The sequence below is a fragment of the Anser anser genome (assembly GCF_964211835.1).
Source record: "Anser anser genome assembly, chromosome: 2".
NCBI classification, from domain to species: Eukaryota; Metazoa; Chordata; class Aves; order Anseriformes; family Anatidae; genus Anser; species Anser anser.
In genome coordinates this window covers 68,208,602-68,226,428 of record NC_139721.1, presented here as the reverse complement: position 1 = coordinate 68,226,428, position 17,827 = coordinate 68,208,602, and the positions used below count along the sequence as shown (strand labels likewise).

Genomic DNA, 17,827 nt, shown 5'->3' with positions numbered 1-17,827 from the left:
CTTCTCCATGGGCTGCAGAGAAATCTCTGCTCTGGTGCCTGCAGCACCTCCTCCCCATACTTCTCAGACCTTGGTGTCTGCAGGGCACTTTCTCACACGTTTTTCTCAATCCTCCCTCTCACAGTTGCCACACAACATTTTTTTTTTTACACTTCTGTAAATGTGTTGTCACGGAGGCTGACGGGCTGAGCTTTGGTCAGTAGCAGGTCCATTGATCCATTTGGTCCAGTAGCCAGGCCGACAGGAATTGGCTTTGTCTGGCACAGAAGCAGGCCCTGGCCTCGTGTCACAGAGGCTGTCCCTGCAGCCCCACTGCTAACAAAACCTTGTCACATAAACCCAATACAGTAGCAAAGGATATTGACACCAGTGAAAGAAGATGGAAGACATATAGTGAGTTTTCAGATTCCCCTACCCTGAATTTCATTTCCCTTTGACTACTGTCAGTGTGGACCCAACATCCTGGCTAGAGCCTTCCCAACATTTTCTGCCAATTGTAATCAACGTTGCCCTTTTAAAGCTGAGCAACTGCTACTCTGCCCTACAGTAGTGTGCCCATGTCTATCACAGTCTGAGCAGATGGAAGCACTGATCATCTCACAGTTTCACAATTTCACTCAGATTTCTGGAGGTGAGACAGCTCCTGTACTCAGTCCTGCCTGGTATGGATGATTGGAAATTAAGAAGCTAGACTTGAAATGCAGAATAATATTGTGAGTACATAGGGATATCCTGAGCTATTAGATAACAAATAAAAAGACCAAGTACATGAGCTAGTTCAAAAGCCAGATCTGCCAATTGTTTGAAAGATATTTAGGGACATGATCTTATGGACCTGTTTTGGAAAGGCATTACTTCAGCATATTGATTTATTAAACCAGAAAGGAGACAGGTCTCTTTCATTGTCGCTGTTTCCTCACAACTGATACGGCTTAGAAATGTGGCTATAATAAATTAAATAATTACTCTTATTGTTTTTCCGATTTCTTGTGCCTGGGTTATAGTGTGCAGTCCAGGTAACCTGATCTGAGCAGTTCATCTTGTAGAAGTCCATAAACTCTGCAGATTCAATGATGAGATCAAAGATCGTTTTATGGATGAATAACCCCATTACAAAAAAAAAAAAAAAAAAGAAAGAAAGAAAGCTATTACTTTGGAAAAGTTTTGTTATAATACATGATAGAAAAAAATAATTACTAAGTCCTTGATTATTCCTCTTTTCAGAACATACTCAACATCTTTAGATTTCTTCCTTGAGACCACAGAGTGACTGCAAAACTGACCGAAAACAGCAGGGCTTTTTAAATATCACTTGGTCTTCTGACAAGTAAGTTCTTCATTTTCAGTTTTGTTTTCTCCCCTGTATTCCTGACTTGTATTTCATTTCTTTATTTGTTATATGGATGGCCATGCTCATTTTCTGCACCAAGTGAATAAAATGAGTGATAATTTTATGGTATGAAAGTGATCTTAGTCTCCTGTTTCCCAGATAGAATGAAAACTTATCAATATTACAGATATGGTTTAGATGAAGTACTGGATCACATAATTATTCCAACTTGTAGTGCCAGTGGGACCATAGTCACTATGGATGTTTTAGCACTTTTCCCTGGTAGTAGAACATGGTTATATCCTCATTTCTGTCACTAGAACTGTGTGGCATCAGTCAGAAAATGGTTATCCTTTTGCAGTTGAGCTCTTCTTCTAGGGAGCTTCCAGAGGTTACTCATTTTAGTAAATGGGAACCTAAAGTTTGCCAGTTTGATTGGATACCAAAAAGATATCTTGCATATAATTTTCCAGTGCCTCAGATTATACTGCTACTTCAGGTTACAAAAAAATGAGCAAACCCTATTCATTTTAAGAACAAAAAATTGCTGCATACAGAGCAGATAGCAACAATAACTTCTTCCAAAACCTTGAAACACGTGTTGACACTTTGAGCTTCTTCACCTGAAGTTCTGGTAATGGCTCCTTCTGCAATTCTTTTGCTCTGCAAGGCCGTGGGGTCCTTGGTACTAAACTTTAGGATTCCACTGTGTCATTTTCAGATCTAACCAGTCAAGTGCATAATTCCAGCAATAACTCTGCTCATATGCCTTCTTTGCCCATTTAGTCTTCTCTGCTCCCCCTGCATGTCTTAGTCTTTGAAAAGTTGGACAACTTAGTCTCAGACTTGTACTTCGGCAGAAACTGGCTAACACTTCACCCGAATCAGTACCTCACACCGTGAAGTTTACCTGGTATGGCAGGTTATACTAGAAAAAAAATATATATACGTATACATAACTTGTTTACATAGTAGCACTTATTATCTATATCTCAGCAATACCTGATGCTCTTTCTCCTTCCTACTGTACACTGTCTTTCCCAAATTCCCCTGCATTCCCCTGAATGTATACCTTTGACTGCTGTAAAACCTTCTCGTGTCTGTGCAGGCTTGATACATCATACCATTCTACCCCAAAGGTAAAATGATGTAAAATGGGAAACTCAAGCCTTGAAAAGCATCTTTGAACTTTGTTCTTCTCCCGTTATTGTTAGATTTTCTGGACTGTCTTGTGACTATACTGGGAAATGGGAAGAGGAGCTGCTCTGAGCCATGGCTTCAGTTCTAAAGGAAAAAAAGGAAACTCCTTTTCAACCTTTTTTAAGCTTTTTAAAGTAACCTACAAGTTGTCACCCCTCTCAATCTGAGTGAAGTCCAAGGTGAAAACTCTGAGGCAAATATCATGACAGTATCTCTCAAAAATTGTGGAAGTCTTGTAGACATGTAAAAATAAAAGTTTTTAACAATTTGGAAGTCCTTAGTAAACTTAGGGAAAGGAAGCTGGAAAAAATGGAAAGTGCTGGGAATAATAGCATCTGCAAATACCCACTGTGGTAAAAGGAAATAATTTTGTTATTAAAAGGTCTAGTAGGATCAGGAAAATGAGAGAGGAAAAAGAACAATTTGCTCTGGAAGGCAAAAGAGTATCGTTAGTGTTTATTAAGAGGAGCATGAGACAAAGCTGCTTTCTCTTCAGGACTTGTTGAAGGAGAACCTCAAAACTTCTTGTTTGTAAGAATAAGGTATATAAGAAACTACATCTTCAAACACAAAAATGTTTCTAAACAATGCAGTCCAGTCACCCTAGTTTCTTAAGTGGGGGACCTTATATATATAAAAAAATCTGTTCCCAGAGACTGCTCCTCCAAAACAGCAATGAAGGTTATCATGTCACTACCACACTCCTTCATCTTTCTTTGTAGTTTCATATTGCTGCTGTAATTATTATGTTATTTACCTCTTGTTGGAATATATTCCTCTTCAGCTTACCTGATGGATTTTATGAAACGGAATGCCTTGTTACATGCTGGCTGAGCTCTGACAGTCATATTTGATCATCTTGTGCATGATGGGTAATGAAATCTTAGGACATTACCACTTCTTGCCTCTGCATATTTCTGAGATAAAAATGGAGACAATACATTCATTACCTCATATATCATAATTAAGTAAATTTAGCTACCTTCAGTCTCCAAAATAAAAGACGTTTAGGGTATTAATTCATATATAAAAAAAAAGTGATGTAAATATATGCAATATTTAATAAATGTTCACATAAACTAGTGAATATACAAGAATAAGAAACATTGGGTTTATATTACTTATACACATTAAATGTAATTTCATTAAAAGCTGTATATTGCACTTCTGAAATTTCACATTTTACACAAGCAGATGAAATAGGATTTTTCTCAATTTTCAGCAGTTTTACAGTTGCAAAATCAGCTTCAGTTTCCTATTGTTTGTTGGCTTGCTTGCTTTTCAGGCATTTTGGCTATAAGCATGTAGCCAAACTTTTGAGTCTTTACTTGGGGTCCGAAAGGAACAGTGTCATAACTTACATTTCTCTCTTCCCATAAAGAAGAAGTAGTGAATACCTCATTTATAACGAGAGATCTCTCTTCTGATTATCTGCACTTTTGTGTGTTTCACTTTCCTATCTGGCCGTAATATATCAGAGATGTATATAACGGTATCAGTTTCCCTATTTACATTATTGGCCATTCACTTGGATTGTACTAAAAGGAAAGACAGGCTAGAGCCAACTGCTTTAATTTCTTTTCAATCTGTCTCTAAGATGCGGTTTTGGAGCTCTGTCCTGTTTATTACAAAAAGCAGATTGTGAGGAAGCTTTAGAGTGTTTGGCATATTATGAACCCAAGACTAATAACTGAATTACTGAATCTCTGTGTGACATTATGCATATCATCACTGTGCACAAAACTTGATTTATCACTTCATCAACCCGAGAAATAAATAATAAATAGTGAGTCCATCTGGATGGAGGAAAAGGAGGTTTTCATTTTGAAATGGGAGGGCGGTGGAAAGAGGTTCAGTTTGGGTTTAGTCACATCGATCTATTTTAACCAACAAACAACATTTGGTTTTCAGGTAGATGTTACAGAATGAAAGAAGTAGGCAGGTTCAGAGCACAGGTAAAAGCAGTGGTGGTCGTGCTTTGTAGCTCAGAATTGTAGTAGTGACCTAGGATCTGTTTGGTCCGAGATCGATTCCCTCCCCTACAAAGTAGTGTTTGAACTCCAGTCCCTCACCTCTGATTACAGTACCTTTCAACTGCTTTGGGTCTATAGTATTCCCAGGCAAATTATTCATGAGAGTTTACTTTGACCTACACAATGTTCTGATAAAAAGAAACCCTACGCAATGTCAACAGAGCACATGCTAAACTAGCATATCACAGAAAATAAACAGCATGAGGAGTCCTAAGCGAGGGAGGGCATTTGCAGTGGGTTTCAGCAATGCTCACAGTTAGACACATGTTTTCAGCATTTTTTTAGACAACCTGGAAGCTGACAGAATATTCCTGTCAATGAAATTTGCAGATGATGTGAAAAGTCCAGGCTGCTTACTATAGCAAGCAACCTGGGTCGCTTGGTAACCTCAGGCCAGCTGCATGAAGCAAAATACAGAATTTAAGGCTAAAGAATACAAGTTTTGTTGAGAGAAAGAGGAATTGTGCTCTAAAGAGCCCTAACCTTTGAGAGAGAATAAAAACAGGAATCGTAGCAAATAAGCAACTTGAGTGAGAAAATTGATTATATAGAAAGCGGATTGTTGTTGTTTTGATTGTGAGGTTGGCTGCAGGGAGAGTGATACTAGAACATGGTGTTTTGGTGCCCCTGCTTTAAGAAAGGATGTTGGGAATTGGAGAGGGTCAGAGGAGGGCCACCGAAATTATTAGTAAACTGAAGAAAATGTCTGCAATAGATTTGAAGAGCTCTGTCTGCTCTGGCTTTTTGAAAAGAATCCGAGGTACGATTTGATGGCCTTACCACGGGAAAAAGCAAGCAAGGAACATCACTGAAATCATCACTCGGTCTTTCTTTTGCATGTTTACTTTTTAATTAGTTTCCTGGAAAAGGGTTGGTTCCTCTCAGTTGGTGTCATTAAAGCGTTTTGATTTTCTGCCACAGTACAGCAGTAGATAATACAGTGATTGACCGCGCTTGCTTGATAATCTAGACTGGGAAGTACCTAATAACCCAAATAAGATTGGTTAATTTCCTCTTACTTTGTATTCTCATTGCTTACAGTGCTCTTGATTGACAACATAGTTCCCACTGTCAAAACAGCAGCGGGGGAGAAGTCCTTGGTCACTGTAGTCAGTCCCACACCACTGTTGTGAGAATATCATGTACTGAATTATTTTGACTATTACTTTGTTTACATTAGCTACTTCTGTTCGGAAAGGCGGTGCTATATTAAGCTATTGTTAGAAAATTGTATTAAAGTTCCTGATATGATTCCTAATTTTTAATTTTGTTATATTAGAAACCAATTAATGACATTTCACTTTTACTACATGTATATTTGTTTTATTTATTATGTTAAACTAATATATTAGTCAAAATTACCATTCTTTGTACTGGGTAAAGAGAACGTGTGTTTCTCTGTTTACTGTGTCATGCAAGATTTTAGAATTAGTAGATTTCAGCCTCTGCCATGAAGTTTTAACTACACTGGAAAATAACTTTTCTGCTTTTATCATCTCTCAAGAGATAGTTTTGCATGGACTAGCTATTGAGCAGTGAATAAAATTAAGGAAATATCTTCTCTGCACCTGCAGAGGAAACTACAGCTGTCAAACTTGGACTTGACACTCAGTTAGAGGCTGTTTTCTCCAGTCATTCAAATTCTCCCAGCTCAGTGGTTTAATGGTCAGTAAATCTTTACCAACAAATATGTAATATTTGAATACTGTGTGCTATTTAACACAAATCAATTTATGGAATTTAAGAAGTTTGGCAGTACATTATTAAAAATTCATGTTTAACTTTAAATAATCCTATTTTAAACTAAAATTATATATTTAATCTGAAAAAAATGCATCTAATTAAAAAAGAAAAACATTTTGAGCCAATTTTATTCTTGTAATAAAAAGCAATGCATGAATTTCTATTGAGGCTGCCTGCAGGACAATAGAAATTGAAGCAAACAGCTCTACTTTGCATGACTATTTGCAAACCCTTGAGGCATTAAAGAATTGAAATAGTAGCTTCCCTAAGGCAACAAGTGTGTTACACATAGATGTTGATTTGTTTATTCTAATAGGCATAACAAAAAGGCAAAATATTATCTACTATTTTTGTGAAAATAAACAGGATTACTGTCATAAAGAAAAAAAAATATTTAGGGAATTCCAGAACCAGACTATATGGACACTGAGATATAAGGGGGACATCAATATTTTTGTTTCACTTTTTAAAGAGAAGGTAGCATCCAGACAACTGCATTTGAGCCCTGTTTCATAGCACTGCTACTAGAGAGCTAATTGAAAGCTAACCTTGAAAATGTGTAAACCTTCATCTTCCTCATATATAATTCCATGCATTAGCAGAATTTAGTGCATTTTCCTAGAAATACAAGTTACACAGTATGAAGGGAAAAAAAAAAAAAGCAAGCTAAATAAAGCACGGTCTCTGTTTTTTCCTAGAAATGAATTTTGAATGTCAAGTGCATCTGCAGCTCCTTAATGTAAAATTCTGTTCAATCAAGTGTAATGGATTTACGTTCGGATATTTTTCTCAGATTTCTAGCAGACCTTCTGCAGTATGAAGCCAAATGGCATTGTAATCTCTGTTATGGGAAAAGGCACAGGAAAATTCAGATGAATGTAGAAAGACTATAAATAAAAAAATGTTTGCCTCTGACCCAGAAATTGTCCGGTAACAAGTGCAATTACGTAGACAAATGGTGCTGATAACAGTCTTCTTTCTCCACAGCATACCTTGCTCAGTGTAAAACACTGCTGAATAAATAGCTGTTCTTTTGATATTGGCAGAAGCGTGCTTGCCCACAGTCTGACAGAGCACTCATTAACAGAGCTGACAGGTAGAGCAAATAAAGATCTTGCCCATGAGAGATGCTGAGCACCTGTGACACCTGTCTTTCCCAATTCAGAGCTTTGCAGGTGAGTGCATGAACAGAAATGAAGGGTCGCAGTAGCCTGTCTTTGGGGACAGCAGAGGGGACAGCTGAATGAGAGATTCAGTTTTAGGGAGCCTCTGAATGGAGACGAAAAGACAGTGGCAGTGGCCCTTGACACAAAAAGGCAGAAATTCAGTTCAGGTGTGCTAACGTTGTATTTGGGGGTTATCTTTCTTTTTGGAGACTTGGTGCCAGAGTAAATGTTGAGCATCGTTGCTGCTGGCACTCAGTGGTGAACCCATGGGTGGCATCATCCACCCTGCAGCTGTTGGAGGCTGCACCACAGCTCTGCCTTTCTGCACAGCAACGTGACTGTGCCCCCAGGCCAGGGTTTCTGCTGCAGCAGGTAGTATCTGGGCGCTGGGGTCAAGCACTCCCCGTACCTGCCGGTCAAGCAAGTGTAACTGCCTGAGCCATGGTGCAGGACAAGGGACTATTTGCAGAGGGTTCTTGGAATGACACGAGGAGATGGGAAGACACGTCCTGCTGGGCTGTCAGGTGCCACATTCACCTCTCATCCCCAGTCTCTCCTTTGATAAAGATCCCATGGGCCCACATCTTTCTAACTTCTGGCATGTGACTAAAACACCTAACTTAAGAGAGAGCATCACCTCAAGCTCTTTTTCCAGTTAGTATAAAGAAGGAATACTGGGCGGGCAAGATATTGAATCACCCTGGTCCTTTTAAGATCTTAATGGGCCTTTGGAGGTGTCTGTTTCTCTCCATTGTCAGCTGAAGGCAATCGTTTTCCTGATTTAGTAAATCCACAGAAATTGTGGATGCTGAGAAGCAGCCCGTATCGGTAGTGCAGAAGCCTGGCCGAGGAGAGCCAGGGTCTGTAGGGTCCCTCTGCACATCTCAGTCCTTTGCCTGCAGAGCAGGCTAGTGCTGCACCACCTACAGAATTAAAAATAGAAGAAACCATTACAGCTGGGATCCCTGGGGTTGTGGTGTATGTCTGTGACACCCTGCCTCCAGCAGCAGCCCTGGGGCCCTGCCCTCAGCGAATGGCTCTGGCAAAGGGCTGCAAATTCCTGACAGCCCAAGGAATTTGGGACAGAGAGTGAGTGTTTCGTGACTTTTTAAGGAGGAGTCCTGCTTCCAAACTATGGTTCCCACATCGATATGACATGGCAGACATAGTCTAGCTTAAGAGCAAGTTTGGCTAAATGCAGCCATATGTAGCTCAACATGGATATTATTTTTGTATCGCAGTACTAATAACCAGCTAAAAGTTAACAACAGACACATTCTTTGCCTGTCGTGTCAGGGTACAAATGGGCAAAGAGCCAGAAGTGCAGTTCATTAGCAGGGAACCAAGCCATTTAATTATCCTAAGTAAAATATGTTCCTGTGGGTTTTGGTGGTTGTTTATGTTTTTGTTTTGTTTTGTTTTTGTATTACTATTATTGTTTTGCTAATGGTTGTCGTTTTCCTAGTTTTTTGCCTTTTTATTATTATTTATTATTATTATTTTGCTAACAGTTGTCATTTTCCTACAATTTGCTGAGCATTATATATTGCAATAAAAGTGCAGACCATCTCTGTCCTGGCTTATCAGCTTCATTGGGCTTGGGGAATTGAGTGGATAAAGAGGAAAAGAAAATATGTAAATATACTGAGTATAATACTGAATTATTTTATGGTGCTGTAAGGAATTTTGAGAGAGAGAGAGAGAGAAGACTTCAATGCTATTTGTTTTATAATAGAAACTTCCCTTTTCTTCTCTATTCTACTCCCATGAAGGTCCTATTCAGTGTATTCAGTCCTATGCAAAAGGTCACTGTTGTCCTACAAGAGAGTTCTCCTTCTCCTTCCTGGCACCTCTGGATGCTGTGAATAGAGCTGTCTTTCTCTGAGGCTGAGCTCCACGGCAGGAAGGTGCAGAGGGAGCAGCTGAGTATCAGCCTGCCCTCCTGGAGGTCAAGTGCGTCACCCCTGGGTGCCGCACAGATCATGCAAGGAGAGGGAAGGGCAGTCACACCAGACCTCCTGGCTCTGCTCGGCATCCTCATCAGCCATCCCACCGCATTGGGGTGTTAGTTTACATGAGTTCAGTCTCTTTGACAGATAGTTCCTCTAGACAGGTGATTTTTAGTTTTATATTGAATTTCTCAGCCCATTTTTTTTTTTAATGTTTGTCTTTGTATATGCATTTTTCACCTCGTGGACTCTTGACTTCGACAAGGGGTAGATGAAGTGACGTATCCTGGAATACCCAGTAGTCAAATGGCTGCTCGCTCCAACTGAATTTCGACACCCATCATGACAATGAATAATATGTTTAATCTTAGTTTTGTCTTATGGTATTCAGTAGGAGTTCTTGCGGAGTGACGTTCGACTCTGCATGAGCAATGCTCTTCATGTGCTTCTTTCTGCAAGGCTGGGCAGGAAGGCTGCTGCCATTCCGGCTTGTGTTGTGAAGATACAGGAGGCAAAATAGCCAGTATGAAAATAGAGAAAGGACTCTATCGTAAGGCTACTCAGCCCTGTGATTTCACTGGTTTGGGATCGGAGACCTTCCACTTCCACTACATGGATGGGGTCTGAGTAGAACAAAGAGTAGCGAACTGAAAAGTAGAGGAGGATTTGAACCATAGGAGGAAATGACAGCCTGAGACCCCATTTTGTTAAGACTGCCTGTAGTGTGAGAACTGGCTGTGAGGGCATAAAGGGATGTCTTGCCGACCTGTTGTGTATTTTCATACATCCTAAATTAAACTGTGCCTACGTGCCTTTTCGAACATCCCTCTCTCTTTGCCTGCTTATAGGAACTCAGACCAGCTCCAAGATCTTGCTATTCCTAGGAAACAGTAAAGAGACTTGAGGAAAAGAAACAAAAAATCCCCGTTTACTTACAAGCAAAAGCTCAGAGGGGATAAGCAGCGCAAAAGAGATCTTTAGAGAGTCTAGCTGCCAATGCTTAGCATGCCTTTGCTCAGTGTGTGCTAAGTGAGATCTGGGGCAAAGCTGGAAACAAGAGAGGGAGCAGAGGGTGCGCACACAATATCAGCACAACCCCTGCTAAAACTCAGGTCTGTATTCTGAGTAAGCAAGTAGTGGAGTTTCCGAGGAAAAAAAAAAGAATAAAAATACCTAAATATCAATTTGGGAAACAGCTACACCAGTTTAATTGTAGCTTTTCAAAACATCCAGCATCAAATAGACAAGCAGCCTTAGAGGTTTCAGACTGAGGATTTGGAAGTATGATGAGGTTGCAATAATCTGCAAACATTGTCTCAACTGTAATGTTTCTTAGCCTTAGTTATTGGTGGTATTTTTTGTGGACTGCCATAGAAAAGAACAGACTAGGGACTCCTAGAAGATGACTCTTGAGAGACAGTGACAGTGTACATAGCAAAATGACCAGAAAGAGATTTGATCAGTCCCCAGCAAATTAAGAATTCATTATGCCTGTAATAATGATGGTATGTTTTATAACGTTACACTTAAGCAATTGTAATTTCAGTTTTATGGAGCAAAAAGTGCAGTCTCTAAGATTTAACTTTTAAGTAGTGGATTTAATTGACACAGCTTGAAAAATATTAATGGCTATTCATTAGTAGGTATTGTCTCTTCCGTAATCCTACGTGATTGTTTTAATTTAAAGTATCTCTTTGCTTTGTGCATAGAATTATTGACAAAAATATGTCTTTCTTCATCAAATGATTAGCTAAATCATTCTTTTATTTACAAGCAGTGCTGTGTCCCTTTGCCCTAAATCTTGCTAGTTGGAGGAGTGGGAGGGAAAGCAATTTAATTAAGTTAACTTTATTGACCCGCTGGAGCTGTTGTTTAATAGCATGGCTCCCTGGAGTGCAGTGCAGGTAAATTGAATGAATGCCACAGAATATCACTTCCCCGCATTGCATATTTCAAACCTTTGCCAGGCAGTTTGGGATGAGCAGCCAATCAGGAAAAAGGTTTTTCCACCCTTGCTAGCTTGGATGGCATTTCCCATTATGCTCAGAACAATGTGCAGAGTGTTACCGATTCGTTCCTGTGAGTACATCGAGAGGAATAATTCCGTGATTGTGTGTTGCGTTCAGCTGTTGTGCTCAGAAGACAACTTTGTGGATTGGCTCTCCAGCCATGTATCAAAAATTACCTGTTTGTGAAGGAGGAAAACTAGCACGTGAGTCTGAATGAAAGTGCTGTGAGTAAACTATTTAATATTAAAACCTTAATACACTCATTCTGCATGAGAAATCAGAGTCCAGGAAGACAATAAGAGATATCTTCTAGAAATGTGTTTTTTATTAAATACTTGGGAACAAAAGGAAAAAATATAAAACTTCTTTGTTAAACTATTATTTTAATAAAATAATAGCTAAAAAGACTTCCACAGTGCTTTCTCATAGATACTAGTGCCTGCTAATGTTTCAGGTATTGTTTCTGTTGTTAAAATCTTTGTCCAAATGTCATGTTGGCTGGAACACATCCCTTTTTCTGCACTATTCTTAAATACTGCGCACTGAGTGATAAAAGATGGTATTTCAGTCTGTTGCGCCTGTACGTCCAATCACTTCTTTTTAAAATAAAGCTAGATCAGTGTTGTACAATCTAACGGCAGCTTTCTACAGCTTTTAGCCCTCCCAGAATTTCGTATTTATCTCTTTAAAAGTGAGATCCAGAGATCCGGTCTTGCAGCTTTGCTTAAAGAATTAAATGCAGCTACACAGCTAATTTATGTTTTGCTCTGGAAAATAATAAGAGGATTTTTCTCATATTCACCTCTGCTGGAAAACATGTACAATTCAATATTTTGAATTAGTTTGTGTGTAGTTTTTTTCTTTTCATATGTAAAAAGATTTGTCTTCGCTTCAAACTGATGTTTTTAATTTTATATGAGCGTGAAATAAGAGAAGTTGCTTTGTAGGGAAGGGGCATCATCTTTTATTGAGCTTACCAAAGCAGTTGGGAGAAGCAAACAAGTTTCAAGCCTGTAGGACCTTCTTGTATCTGACTTGGGTGTCTTTAAATGATCACACTTAAAACCTCACAGCTGCTGTCACTGCCTGTATGGTACACGTTATGCTGATGGGGAAACTGTTCTTCAGAGCCTCATTGTTAACTGCGTCTCCTTTGCTGGGGCTGGCCTTTGGGGTAATCTTCCTCAGTTCCTCTCCTGACCCTTATGTCCTCATACGCCCCACGCACCTTCAGAAGTGGTGCCATATATTTTTATTCCATAAATCCACACTGTGGTGCCACCTAGGAAAATCCAGGAGCTCTTATTCTGACCCTCTGCCCTGGGCTCTGGTGTAGCACCGAGCAGGGGGAGAAACACCTGTGGCTCTCAGTAAGACCAGAAGCTTTAATTCGATGTTAGGTTGACTTGTCTTTTGTCTGGCACTGACGTTTGTGTGTTTACACAACAGGATGATGTCTTGCATGAGTAATCCCGAGAAGTTTACTAGCTGATATTCTGCTGTACTTTATCTTCATTAGATGTGTGTTTTGGCAGCTGTTGCTCATAAGTCCATTTTCCATATCTGTAAGATAAGTGCAGTTTTTGTGCTAATGGTTGTGGGGAGGGTCATAGGTAGGCCTTAAAAAGTAGACTTCTATGACTTTTCATATTATTTTTTTTTGCTTCCCATAGAGTTTTTGTTGTGAGGCTTTAAAATATTCTGAAAGCTTTATGGTGTGTCCAATAGAATGAGAGGAAAATACATATTGATGTTGCCATCCCACTGTTCCTTCCAAATGCAACAGGCAAATCACATTGAATCATAAGGGACTGTTTCCCTCCATGAGAATTCCTGTTATATCTTCAGGTGAAGTTCTTTAAAGATGTTGAAATACAAATACATTATACGTACATGAATATTAGTTTTACTTGATTACAGTTTTAAATGAATATTAAATCAAGGCTTATAATATTAATACTTAATTATGTTTAATATTTAACATTATTAATATGTGTATATGAGTATTGATGTAAATTAATGAATTCTAGTTGGTAGTTCTGAGTGGGATGCAGAACTCATGCCTAGCACCAATTTAGACTTCAATGGGTATTGTTCTCGGTGGCAAAGTTGACTGTAAGTAGCTCCTACCACTGCCCACAGCCTTTCACCTCTCTCTGCCTCTTCTCTTCCCATTGTGCTGGTACAGGTTTTTGTAGGACTGAACTGGTTTAGTAGCCCTGGAAAATTAGCAATCTCCTTTCTTTTTCCTCTCAAGTTCCTTTATAAAGCAGAGCAATGTGCTCTGGTTTGCAGCGTAGTTCCCAAATCCTTTCACCGGTACAGCTGAGCATCCTAGGCAAGGGAACTGCTTCAGTTAGCTGTACAGCTAGAAAAAAAAAATGTCCATCAAACTACCATTGGATTTTAAGACGTGCTGTTTGCTTGATGCTTTAGCTTATGAACTGTACATATAGGCACTTTAGGTTGTGTACTAGTACTGTATTTTCTCTGAAATAAATCTCTGCTGAAAACTTTGCCAGTACAGGAGCAACATCTAGGGATGGATTTAGCTGTTGATATTAGAAAGGTTTCTTAATGCCAAAAGCTAGGAAAAAGTCTAAGCTGATGAACTTACACCACGGAAAATGTAGTTTGTTTATCTGAGGATTAGGTATAAGAAGTTTTTGTTTTTGATACAAGAGTTTGCTTTTTTATTATCTGTCATTTTTTTTTCAAAGTGTAGCTTATATGAGATAGATAGAAGTTATATCTTGTAACTTTTGGCAGCTATTTACAGAAACTTTCCCTGTCATATCTATTTCATTTTAGGGTTGGTCTTTCCCACACCTAATGAACATTGAGGCAGCTGCAGTGGGATGGCATCTTCTAGGATCCAGCTGCTCTGCTTAAAGACATTCCTGCTTTCTACTGCCATTACCACCCACCAGCTGGGAGCACTGCCCCTGTGATTTTGCTAGGGAGTCACTGGTCTAATTGCTCCTTATCCTGCGACGTTGCAAACTCAGCCAGGCCAGTTCAGACCCACAGTTCAAACCGCTTAAAATAAACTGGCTGATTTTGCCTCAAGCATTTTATCATGTTCACAGGACCCCTCCGCTGGTGCAGCTAAGGGAAGAGCAAGGAAGACAGGGAGAAGTAATGTTATTGAACCAATGTGCAACAGCAGCTGTTGTTTGCAAAGTGAATGCTGACAATTCCCTGAGTCTTGAATGCTTTTTGTGCAAAAGAAAACAGCAGAAGTGGCTGTAGCATCGTTGTGTCAGGAAGACTTGCATACAGGTGTTATGCTAAGTGTGCAACAATATATAAGCTCATGTGCAATTCTTTTCTTGCTTGCTAACTGATACCTAAACTGCATTTACCTATTCCTTCTAAAATCTAAAACTGGCCTATAGTAGGGTTTTAAGGTTTATTAATCAATTAATGTGAAATAAATAGTTACTTTATTCAAGTAAATAGATACCAATGAGGATTTGTCAAACCTTTGCTACACAGGAGAAAAAATTTGCTTTGGAGTATAGAAGTCTCTAAGTCAACCAGTTTTGAGCATAAGAGTTGATTAAGAGATACTCTCAGCAGCTCGCAGAGCTTAACCTGGCAGCAGATAAATAATGCTCCATAATCTCAGCTGTGGAAAGGCCCAGGGAATTTAGAGAGTGCAGTTTGGTAATTTGCTAGGAAATCCCTGATGATTCCTTCAGAAGAAAAGGTAAGTATATGGAGGAGATAGCAGAGCCTGGATACCTGAGGAGGAACACAGATGTTGAATAGGGTTGATTCATCTCTTTTTGTTCTCTGGGCTGCCACACCACTGTCACAATAATAATAATAATAATAATAATATGAAATCCATTGTCTTCTGTAAAGTGTACCATCCACAAAATCACTATTTAAATTCTCTACCAGTAGAAGACAATACCCTATATTAGTAGGATTAACAAAAGAAGTAGAGAGGCAGAAATGCAGTTTTTCAGCTTGGAAGTCACTTATGAGAATTAATAAATCTTACTGGCTTCTTAAATAGAATAGTATCAGTGAATATCTCAGTGGATAAAATCACTGGGAGGAAGGATGTATGGAACCTCGCGCTCTTTCATATATGCAGAGAGTAGCACTTCTAAACCTTAACCACAAAAGAGAAGAAAACATTAAGAAAGAAAACTGGTTAATATAAACAGTAGGAACTCTGAAGGGAACTTCATCATACATTGGTAGTGGAAGTACCAGTGGATTTAAGAAACTATTTCAGAAGCATATCAGTCAAGTCAGAAGTGATATTGTAAAGACATTTGCTGAAGCATGAAAGGCCAGTAATAACCAACATCACAATTTCTGCCAGAGAATAGGAATTGAACAGTCATTTCAGTATTTTATTTTATGATCTTCATTTCTGTCCCTTATCCGTCTTCTGCATCCAAGATATTAGATATGAGGAGAGCTGCAATTTAGGCCAGTTAGGAGACACTCTAAGCAGTTATTCTGTGTCTGAATTTTGTATTTGCTATCCTGCGTGATCACCATACCTTTAGGAAGATCATTTTGTTCTTTATGTTATTGTTATTCTTCTTTTGGGAAAGTGGGTAAATAGCACTGTGAAATGCCAAGGCATACCGTTGAAAAACCCACCCTGCATTAATGTCATAAGGGTGTATCTCTATGTAATGTTTGCTTAAATATATTTTGAACTGGCATATCTAGTGGGTGTTTCTGGAGCAAGGAATTCTGTCACGGTTGCTAATACAGCCTCTGCGAGGAGATGGTGCTGGCCCACAGATAGCTCAGTGTAGATGCACTGGCTGCTGCATGGGGTGTTTCTATTCGCCTCTTTGTCAGCCACTTAATTCCATGCTGAACACATCTTTTGTGGTGAGATTTATGGACTCCTGCTCTACTTAGAGGAACCCATTTAGCTAAGCTGTAGGATGAGTGTCTGTACTGCTCAGTCCTGCCTGTGTATTGGTGTTCAGGTCAGCATTGCAGCAACCCCGTTCAGGACTCAGTTTCCTTGATTGTGCTCCATAAATTGTAACTTCTGAATCTACAGGAAGCTGTGTTACCCTGTGAATTGCTTCATGGGCTATTCTAGGACAATATGAGTGTCTGGCCCAAATCTCTCATTCTGTGAACCCATGAGTACAGCAGAATATGTCACCTCTGGTCCTCCATGCTCCTTGTATGCTCACAAAATGTGCATGGACATCAGGTAAGAAAGCTCTTTCTGAATTGCCTGGGCAGTTTGGTCAATCACATAAATACTGAACATGAGTCACCCAAACACACATGGATGTTCTCAGAGATCCGGTGCAATGGTTAAGATGCTGTTAGGGTGTAGTGTAAGGTAGTCCTCCGGCACCCTCACTCAGCTTTCAAAACCAGTCTTTTCTATCTCACTCTTCTGTCCCCACCAGTTCCAGGAGCTCAGGAGACCTGTTGGTTGGACTGAGCCGTTATGGGTGAACTACTTTAAAAGTCTGTCAGGCATCGAAGGTGCATATTTCTACATATTCTTGGCAAGTAGTTTTCCTTCTTCCTTTCATAGATCAAACCCTTGCCTTGTCTCCCTTCAGAGGCAGGGCATGGTGCTTTATTCAGCTTTGCGTTCTTGACAGTGGATATTGCCTGCTGTAGGCAGCATAGGTTTAGGATATCTTTTTTTAAAGTCAGACACAGGGTGATTTTTATCCATTGGTGTACATTTGCTGTATAAGTCAGTTCTGCCTTCCTGATTTCAGATGTTATCAGCCTGAACTGACTCCAAAACTTAGAGCAAATTGCTATTCTCATTCTCATAATTACTGTACAAAGCATACAAATAAGCCTTGAGGATTTACTTTTTTACTCCAAGTGATCACTGTCAAGTGAAATAAGGATTCTAAATTATCTACCCATTCTTCTGAGAGAAAGAAAAGTTACAGTTCACTGTCAAGTCTAAGACAGTGGAGGTATCTCAAGTTCAATCCGAAAAATGTGTGATCAGGTAAGTTAATCATGAAGTCAATCACAATAAAATGATGTGTACACACATATGCATATGGAGTGTGGATGTGTGCATCTATAGTGCATGTACATATATATATACAAATAACACATATACATGTAGTCAGGGGTGTAAATACTCTATGTTTATTATTTAATTACACTTTTCCTAATTATCTGAGTACTGTTTGTGTTTCATCAGGAGCTTTTGCCTAGTGTAAAGCAGTAGGACCCAGCCTGATCTCAGGTTTAGACAAGCTTTGAATACCTTCACAGTCAGTTCAGTGATGGTTCAAAGCACTGGTACACATTTTAAAAGACAAATATTTCCTGTTAAGAGATAAATATAGAAGTGTTTATTGGACTGGTGTTTTAAGCCAGAACAGAGGTGTTTTTGAACTGAACCATGTGGACTACA

General features: G+C 39.3%; 1 protein-coding gene across 3 annotated transcripts in view; it reads left to right on the top strand.

The window, feature by feature from the left end:
* The first annotated feature begins 11,251 nt into the window (after positions 1-11,251).
* Positions 11,252-17,827, top strand: part of LOC310895408 (poly(rC)-binding protein 3-like) — a 172,723-nt gene continuing 166,147 nt past the window's right edge. Inside the window, exon 1 of one of the 3 annotated variants that reach the window (XM_083826772.1) lies at positions 11,252-11,654. The gene's annotated coding sequence lies outside the window, so the exon portion shown is untranslated. The remainder of the gene's footprint in view (positions 11,655-17,827) is intronic. The other 2 variants (XM_083826767.1, XM_083826770.1) reach the window with 2 other exon arrangements.